This window comes from Cornus florida, unplaced genomic scaffold (genome assembly GCF_030987335.1).
Source record: "Cornus florida cultivar Cherokee Brave unplaced genomic scaffold, ASM3098733v1 CherokeeBrave_3.0.0_Hap2_Chr10, whole genome shotgun sequence".
NCBI lineage: Eukaryota > Viridiplantae > Streptophyta > Magnoliopsida > Cornales > Cornaceae > Cornus > Cornus florida.
The window spans coordinates 47,224,329-47,234,198 of NW_026775580.1; the positions used below are offsets into that span (position 1 = coordinate 47,224,329).

The 9,870-nt window shown below is 36.9% G+C and overlaps 1 pseudogene; it reads right to left on the reverse strand.

Moving 5' to 3' along the window:
• Window positions 1-493: 493 nt before the first annotated feature.
• On the reverse strand, window positions 494-6,647 carry LOC132277559 (subtilisin-like protease SBT3; annotated as a pseudogene).
• Window positions 6,648-9,870: the final 3,223 nt, after the last annotated feature.

Sequence of the window (9,870 nt, forward strand, 5' to 3'; positions counted from 1 at the left end):
GGCTGCACCCGTTATCCCGGAATTCTGAAGCCGGATATAATGGCACCCAGGTCAGTTGTCTTAGCAGCTTGGCCTCCCAATCAATATGCAGCCACAGTTGGTTTCAATACAGTTTTGGCTAGTGATTCCATTTCTCTTTGGGACATCAATGGCATGTTCTCATGCTTCTGGCGTGGCTACGCTCCTAAAAGGCATGCATCCAGAATGGAGTCTGGCTACTATAAGGTCCGCCATGATGACCACGGCAAACCCACATTAGATAACACTCTTAAACCTATCCGAGACCTTGGTCTGGACCTCGAAATAGCCTTCACCTCTAGCTATGGGGGCAGGACAGGTTGATCAAAACCGGGGACTTGACCCCAGTTTTATATATGATGCAACTCCACAGGACTATGTAAATCTCCGCTGCTCCATGAATTTCACAAGCACAAATCTTAACCATTACAAGATCAAACAGTTACACTTGCTCCAACCCTTCTGACGATCTAAATTATCCGTCACTTATTGCTCTGTACACTAACAAAACAACAACAAGTCCCTCGAACATTTCATAGGACAGTGACAAATGTTGGAGATGGAACGACGACTTACAAGGCTGAGATTTAATGTCAGCCTTGTAAATAATCAATCCATCTCCAACATTTGTCACTGTCCTCTGAAACGTTCGAGTGATCATTGTTGTTTTGTTAGTGTACAAAGCAATAAATGATGGGTAATTCAGAACATCAGAAGGGTTGGAGCGAGTGTAACTGTTTGATCTTGTAATTGTTAAGATTTGTGCCTTTGTGAAATTCATGGAGCAGAGGAGATTTACATAGTCCTATGGAGTTGCATCATATATAAGACCGGGGTCAAGCGCCCGGTTTGGATCAACCTGTCCTACTCTTACCCCCATTGCTAGAGGTGAGGCTATTTTGAGGTGCAGACCAAGGTCTTAAATATGATTAAGAGTGTTATCTAGTGGGTTCGCCGTGGTCATCATGGTGGACCTTATAGCAGCCAGACTCCATTCTGGATGCACGCCTTTTAGGAGAGCAGCCATGCCAAAAGCGTGAGGACAAGCCATGGATGTCCCAGAGATAAAGTTATAATCACTAGACAAATTTATATTGAAACCAATTGAGGCGGCAATTTTATTGGGAGGCCAAGCTGCTAAGACTAATGACCCTGGCGCCATTAAATCCAGCTTCAGGATGCCCGGATAGCTTTATGCAGGACCCCTTGAAGTATAGGAAGCAACAACAGGTGCAGGCTTTGTCCCCAAAATGGTTTGTTGGAACTTTATGCTTGACTTAGGTGTTGTTTGATAAAACTGAAAATTATGCACTGAAGCGCTGAAATTTTGAGTGCTGAATGTATTAATTTGAATACCCATTTGATAATGTTTAAGTTTTTAAGTACTGAATTCATTAATTTTGTTTGTTATATACAAAAGCTGAAGTCTGAAAGTTGTATAGATTACATTTTTGCCCTCAATATATGGTACTCATAACAATTTTATATTTATATATAAAAATATTAATAAAATAATCACATTAATTCACTCAATGAAATATATCAATTTAACAATGAATAATAATGTCAAATAATCATAAATAAATAAAAAATTTATCTAGAAATATGAATTTACAGAGAAGAGGAATGCAGCTAACATCTATTTGTCACAATTGTTATAAAGGAGATGATTCAAATGATCATCTGTTCTGTGTTTGTGAATTTGCCACAGCTATTTGGAGGGACGTATTTGATCTGCTGCATATTGAATTTCCAGGTTTTAAAGATGTGAATCAGGTGGTGGATTGGTTTTGTCAAAAGGCTGCTATTAAGTCTATCAAATCCAGAATATTAAGTGGTGTGTTTGCAGTTACGTTTTGGAAAATATGGTCTATCAGAAATAATGTTGTATATAAAGGGATGAGAGATCAGGGTATGCAGGCTGCATAGGCTATAGTTTGGGAAGTTATCACATACCTAAACTTTGGTCTAGAAGATTTGTTGATTATTTTTGGCCATTAAATATGTTGTTATTTTTTGCAACTTCCAGATTTCAGATTGTGTCAAGTTTGGTGTGACTTCTTAGTCTGGTTTGTCCGTAGCAGTGGATGAAGACCTTATTGAATGGACTGGTTTTTGCACCTGATTAATCCTAGCAGAGCATTTATCAATTTCTGTGAGGATAGGTTGCTTTTTGGAAATTGACTATGCCTATTCCAAGATTTGTCATGGAGATTTATCACTTGTTGTAATTGTACTTTAATATTGATTTACAATATATAAATAAAAAAAAAAAATTATCTAGAAATAGAATTATGTTATATAAATAATTGATGAAAATTTAAAATATATAGATTTTGAATTACAAAACATTTATGTATATCGAAAAAGGTGCTACAAAGATTAAAGAAAGTAAAATTTAAAATATATGGGTTTTGGATTACATAATATTTGTTAAATTGTTATGTATGATTACATAATCTTTGTTAAATTGTTATGTATGATATTGAAAAAGATGTTACAAAGATTAAAGAAAGTAAAATTTAAAATATATTGATTTTTGATTACATAATATTTATGTATGGTATTAAAAAGGGTGTTACGAAGAAAGTACGTGAAAAAGATAGAATTCTTATCCAAGAATAGAATTATATTATCTAAATAAGTAATAGAAAATTTAAATTATATGGGCTTTGGATTATATAAAATTTATGAACGGTATCAAAAAGGATGTTAAAAATATTAAAGAAAATAGGTGAAAAAGAATTCTTATCTAGAAATAGAATTATATTATATAAATATTGGCATTAAATCAATTGAAATAGGTAACCAAAGTGACATGTTTATAATATAATACGTAGAATTATTATTATTATTATTATTTTGGGAATTTGGTAAAATTATATATTTTTTAAAGAATTTGTTCTATATTGTAAAAAAAAGAAAAAGAAAAAAAAGAAGTAACAGCCAACCAAATATATATATATATAGAAGAGCCACTCTATTTCCAGATGCAGAGAGAAATCGCAAAGAGAATTTTAAAGAAATTGCAAAGAGAAGACTAGAGAGAGCGTGATTCTTTGAGGGTAGAGTAGTCATTAAAAAAATAGTTTTAAAACCTAATCACTTACCCTCTTCTGCAATAAGCAATAAGCAATAAGCAACCCTTTCCTCGCTTAGAATTTTAGCCTCTTTTAAGCGGTACCTACCATATTAAGCGGTATCCTAAAATTTTATCAAACACACTTATTTTAAAAAATCACTTACCGTTTTCTACATTCAGTGCTGAAGTAGGAAATCAAATAGACCCTTAGGCTTCTTAGACCTTTTGGCATATTTGAAAACTACCTCTGCATCTTTTGAGCCAATCACAACTCTAGGATAGGTGAAATCTTCCACCTCTGCCAAGTGTGGATCATCACAGATAAAGATGGTTGAAGTTGCCACTGAGAGATTTGCAACGGTGTAGAGAGAATCAATGTCCCCGACATCACATATGAGGATGCCATCGTAAGGGGGTTTAGACAACAACCCAGTTGAATTGCAATGTGATGAAGTCTTGTTGTAAAAGAGAGGTTTGTCATTAACCAAAGCACTTGCAGGGAACTGTTGGGGATAATTGACTCCCTTCAACCCACTCAACGGTTGGCTGTTGTTGAGAGTTAAATCCCTCCTTTATCACACACAGTGGAAGCATTATCACATCACATCAACACAAGCATATATGGAGATAACAATCACACACATACACGTACAATACAATATTTTACATGGTTCACCCAACTCTAAGGTTACGTCCATGGGAGAGAGAGATTTCACTATTATGAATCAAGGAAGAGAATATACAATCACATGTCAAAACTCTCACTCACTCACTCATCATCTCTTTTGAGGCTACATGTATACACTCGGGAATTATATATACTCTCCCTTCCTCAAAACACTCATCCTTAAACCCCTTACATCTTTTATCTCTTCTCTCTCTTTCTCTCTCTAAACCAGTCATACCCATCTCTATTTATAGAGTTTTCAAAACCCAATTCCTTGTTGGACAAGTATTCTTCAAATCCAATTCCTTGTTGGACAAGGATCAACTTATCTACAAGGAGTTACCATATCCATCTTCAATTCTAAAATAGTAGGTATAACTTATTTCCTAAATCTTTAGCCTTTTTCCCTAAGTCTTTTGGATTCCAAAACCAATCAGAAAACTGTTTCTCGCAGCTTCCAAAATGAAAAAGGAAACTAATTTTCTGTGCACAAATTTTGAGCCACAAACCCAACAATCTCCACCTTGGCTCAAAATTTAATCTTTACGTGCTTCTTCATAGTTCCACCTTGAACAAGGATCTCTTCATAACTCTACCTCAACTGAAAATTTCTCCACCTCAAATAAAGCACTATGATGAACTTGAGAAACACTTTAACAATCTCCACCTTTTCTCAAATTCATCATTCTTCATTTTTTCTTCTATCTTCTCTATCCACCCCATTGGTGTTCAATTGCTCACGCATGGTAACCCACCAATCTTCAACTCATCTTCATCAATTGCTTTTCTGGCCAAAGCAACAAACCTCTTCACTCTTCATACTCCCCTTTGCTCTTTATCAGGCTTAGAGCAAACCCCTTCATTCTTCACACCCCTTGCCCCATCTTAAGAACTAGCACCTACTCTTGAGTTGTCCTCAAAACTTGTTCCTCGTGGGCTTCACCTCTATCACCTTTGCCTCATCTTGAAAACGAGCATCTTTTGGCTTGTCACAAGACTTGTTCCTCATGGGTTTCACGTCATCACCTTCTTCATACCTTCGTCTCATCATCAACTTTGATTGAATCTACATAGCACCTCACGATCATCTTCTGCTCTGACAAGCTTCGCAACAATCTTTTTCTACTGATCTTCAGGACCAATCACAGGCTCTGACCAATCTGGCTCTGATACCAGTTGTTGGGGATAATTAACTCCCTCTAACCAACTCAACGGTCGACTGTTGTTAAGAGTTAAATCCCTCCTTCAGCACACACAGCGGAAGCATTATCACATCACATCAACACAAACATATATGGAGATAACAATCACATACATACACATATAACACAATATTTTACATGGTTCACCCAACTCTAGGGTTACATCCATGGGAGAGAGATATTTCACTATTATGATTTAAGGAAGAGAATATACAATCACACGTCAAAACCCCCACTCACTCATTCATCATTTCTTTTGAGGCTACATGTATACACTCGGGAATTACATATACTCTCCCCTCCTCAAAACACTCACCCTTAAATCCCTTACATCTTTTATCTCTTCTCTCTCTCTCTCTTTCTAAACCCCTCATACCCATCTTTATTTATAGAGTCTTCAAAACCCAATTCCTTGTTGGACAAGTATTCCTCAAATCCAATTCCTTGTTGGACAAGGATTAACTTACCTATAAGGAGTTATCATATCCATCTTCAACTCTAAAATAGTAGGTACAACTTCTTTCCCAAATCTTTAGCCTTTTTCCCTAAGTCTTCTGGATTTTAAAACCAATCAGGATACTGTTTCTCGTAGCTTCCAAAACAAAAAAGGAAACTAATTTTCTGCATACAAATTTTGAGCCACAAACCCAACAGGAACATGGTCCTTCCAGTGATGGTTAGCCCATTGCTGAGAGTGGTAGTCCCGGCAAAAGAACGGCCAATTCAACTGGCAGCGACTAAGGGCCATCATTTCATACTGCAGTAGACACAAAAACACCTTTCTCCATGGCTCGAAATGAAGCTATGGCAAAAGGGTCCTAATATAAAGGGACAACACCATCAACACCCATCGAAATTGACATCACATCGACGCCATCAGCCATGGCATGGTCCACACCAATGAGATAATCAGAGGCATAACAGTCCTCAAATTCGTTTGAGCAGACCTTGTACATGCCACCCAAGCACGCAACGCAACCCCTCTTGCAGTCCTAGAAGCATAGTCAAAGTAGGATGCGCCTTCGACAAGTTTCCCGCAACTATGGAGGAAGTGTGTGTCCCATGACCCTTTGTGTCCCTCGCCGAGTTCATGCTAATGGTAATGTTAGGATTTGCTGCCATGACGCCCTTGTAAGTATCTAACTCCAATGAGCTTGGAGTTACATAATGAAGAATTGAAATCTTGACCTTTTGGCACGTCCCCTTCTATCTTTTAGGACTTTGGTCATTCCATCGTCGTTGAAGCTCCGGCTCTTAGGCCAAACGCCGGAGTCAATGACACCAACGATGACATCTTGACCATAATTTGAAGCCGGCCACAGGATTGAGTGGTGTGAAGAGTGACAATTTTGTTAGCATAAGCCGAGACAAAACCGGGGGACTTTCTTTGGGTGTTTAGCTCATCTTGGGAGAACACAGCACTGAAACCAGTGAAAGCAGTGTCATAAGCATAGATAAATTTTAGGGTGGATTGGTGGTCATTTGTTGGTGTGTGAGTGGCAGGTTTTGTGGAGTCAACGATGGCGGTGTACCAGTGTTGGTGGCTAGAAAAGACCTTGGGCACGTAGAAGTTGTCCATGTGAACAATGTAGGTGAATCTCTCCATTGCTTTTGAGTGAGAAGTAGCAGAAAGAAAGAAGACCAAGTGGAGAAGATGAGCACTAGTTAGAATTCCCATTGTTTCTTTCACTACTAGTACTAGAACTTTGGGCGTGTCATTGTTTATATAGAAATTGTTGGCCTGGATCACTAGGGTTATATCCACAAATCAGTACATGAACCCTGAAAACTTTGCCAGGCCATGGTTTTCTGTTGGGCCCACAGCGCTAACTGGATTATTGACTGCAGGACTGTTGAGAATAATTTGAGTAAAATCCAAGAATACAGTTCAGAGAAATTTCTTTTCTTCTTATTTATTTATTTATTTATTATTATTATTATTATTTTCTTTTCTGTTTTGGTGGCTAATATCAGAATTATCCAAATAGCAAGAGTTTGGGGATCTTTTCAACACATAAAATACGATAAAAATACACATGGTGATAAACTCAAGAAATTATACCTAAGTTGATGGTCTGTCAAGTCTGCATGATCACGCGTTCAACGAATGGAAGACAAGTAATCTGTTCACACTTCACACAGACGAAACAAATTGAGTTTATGATATTACTGTGTGTGTGACAGATGATACAATCCAAGTATATATAGTTGAATGTGTTCAATAGATACAATCCAAAAGCCTGTTGCGGCTCAAAATTGGTGGCGGCTTAGTTTCTCATGGACCAGCTGCATGTTTACCAATTAATTGCTGAAACTTTTCCTAAACCTGACTCTCCTTCGATTCAGGTGAAACCACGAAAGATTATTACCAGAATCAAAATAAGGAATTGTCAGCTAAAATTGCAAAAAAATTATTCTGGCATTTATAAATGGAAAGAATTGATACTGTACAGAAGTCATTTTGCGATAGTCTACTGAAGAACCAATTTCATGAACTACAAATCTTTCCTAAAGCCCAGATGTATGTATCCTACTACAACACTTGGTTGAGTCTATTAAAAAAATCGAACCAACCCTGATTGCTGATTCCACAACCACTTTGTTGTTAGAAATTAAACTTTATTTTATTTTAAAATGTCTTTGAAGGTCATGGGTGTTTTTTTTATTTTTTTATTTGGTGTTTTATATTTATTTGACTTTTTTTTATTGGAGTTAGTGGGGGGCATGAGAGTTACAACTAGTAATGGTCATATTAGTGAGTTAGTGAGAGTTTTGCCTACTAAATGGTCATGTTAGTGGGTTAGTGGGAGTTTTGCCTACTAAATGATATGTTAGGGGGGGGGGGTTAATTTTCATTTACATTTATGTTTTGAAGCCTGTATAAACCCATGCATTGTACTCATTTTCAATCAAGTGAAATAAAAAATGTTTTCCTCCATTTTTATTCTCTTCCAAATAGTATAGTGTTGTGTGTGTAACTAGGCCACTATTTCCAACAAAGTGGTATCAGAGCTAGTTTGTGAGAGAGAGAAGAAATGGCAAACAATTCGGTTCCATTTCAAATGCCTCGATTCACCAAAGATAACTAAGAAAATTGTTGTATCCATATGAAGGCAATTTTGGGAGCACAAGATGTGTGGGAAGTTGTTTCCAAAGGTTATGATGAGCCAGAAGATGAGACAACTTTGTCTCAAGCCGAAAAAGATGTTTTACAAGCCATGAGAAAGAAGGACCAAAAGGCGGTGATGACCATCCATCAATGTTTGGATGATGGAATGCTACAAAGAGTTGCTAGTGCAGAAAATGCAAAGCAACTATGGGAGATTCTTCAAAATTCCTTCCAAGGAGTTGAATAAGTGAAGAAGGTTCGCCTCCAAATGTTACGGGGTGAATTTAAAGCATTGCATATGAAGGAATCTGAATCAATTTTAGATTATTTTTCGAGGGTTCTGGCTATTGTAAATCAACTACGGAGATATGGCGAAACCACCATGACTAATACAAGGGTCGTTGAAAAGATCCTTCGGTCGTTGGATTCCAAATTCAACTACATTGTTGTAGCCATTGAAGAGTCAAAGGATTTGGATTTATGACTGTTGATCAACTCATGGGTTCGTTGCAAGCTCATGAAGAAAAGGTGGTGAAGAAACAAGAAGCTTTGGAGCAAGTGCTACAAACAAAGTTTTCGTTGAACGAAAGAGATGAAAAACATGGAGTAAATCAAAGGGGCCGAGGACGTGGAAATGCACATGGCCGAGGAAGAGGAAGAGGCCGTGGAAGAGGAGAAAGCTAGAAGCGGTTAATACGCAACCAACAATGAAGAAAAAGTCCATGACTCACAACAAATAAGAGGTTGTGGTAGAGGAAATTACTCAAGGTCATATGGAAGGAGGTATGATAAGTCTCAAATTCAATGTTACAATTGTCAAAAGTACGGTTATTATGCTTCAGAATGTAAAAATGTTGCTAACGATGTTGAAGAAAAGGCTAATTTTGCTGATGAAGAAGTGGAGCCTACTTTGTTGTTGGCATACAAAGGTGAAAGGAGTGATCAAGAAGATGTGTGGTATCTTGACACCGATGCTAGCAACCATATGTGTGGTAGCAAAGAGAAGTTCGTTGATATTAATGAATCAATAAATGGCAAGGTGACATTTGGAAACTTATCACAAATTTCGGTAAGAGGAAAAGGTAAAATATTGATTCGTTTGAGGAATGGGCATCATCAATTTATCTCTAATGTTTATTATGTGCCTAATATGAAGAATAATATTTTAAGTTTGGGACAACTCTTAGAAAAAGGCTACAATATTTCCATGAAGGATTGCAGTCTTTCGATAAGAGACCCATTAGATAATTTGATTGCCAAGGTTCCAATGACAAAGAACTGGATGTTTTTGCTAAATATTCAAGTCGATGAGGCTAAATGTTTGAAGGCTTGTGTTAATGATTTAACTTGGCTTTGGCACTTGAGACTTGGGCACTTGAATTTTAGAGGATTAGAGTTGCTGGCCAAAAAGAAGATGGTGAAGGGATTACCTTTCATTAGCAATCCAAATCAATTATGTGAAGGATGTCTTGTTAGAAAGCAATCGAGGAAAAGTTTTCTTAAAGAAGCTACCACAAGAGCTACGGCAGCACTACAACTTATCTATTTGGATGTTTGTGGTCCAATTTCTCCATCATCATTTGGTAAGAATAATTATTTTTTATTATTCATTGATGATTTTAGCCGAAAAACATGGGTGTATTTTCTTAAACAAAAATCGAAGGTGTATGAAATTTTTAAGAAATTTAAAGCACTTGTTGAAAAACAAAGTGGCTATGATGTAAAGGCTCTTCGATCCGATAGAGGTGGTGAATTCACATTAAATAATTTCAAAAAATTTTGTGAAGAAAAT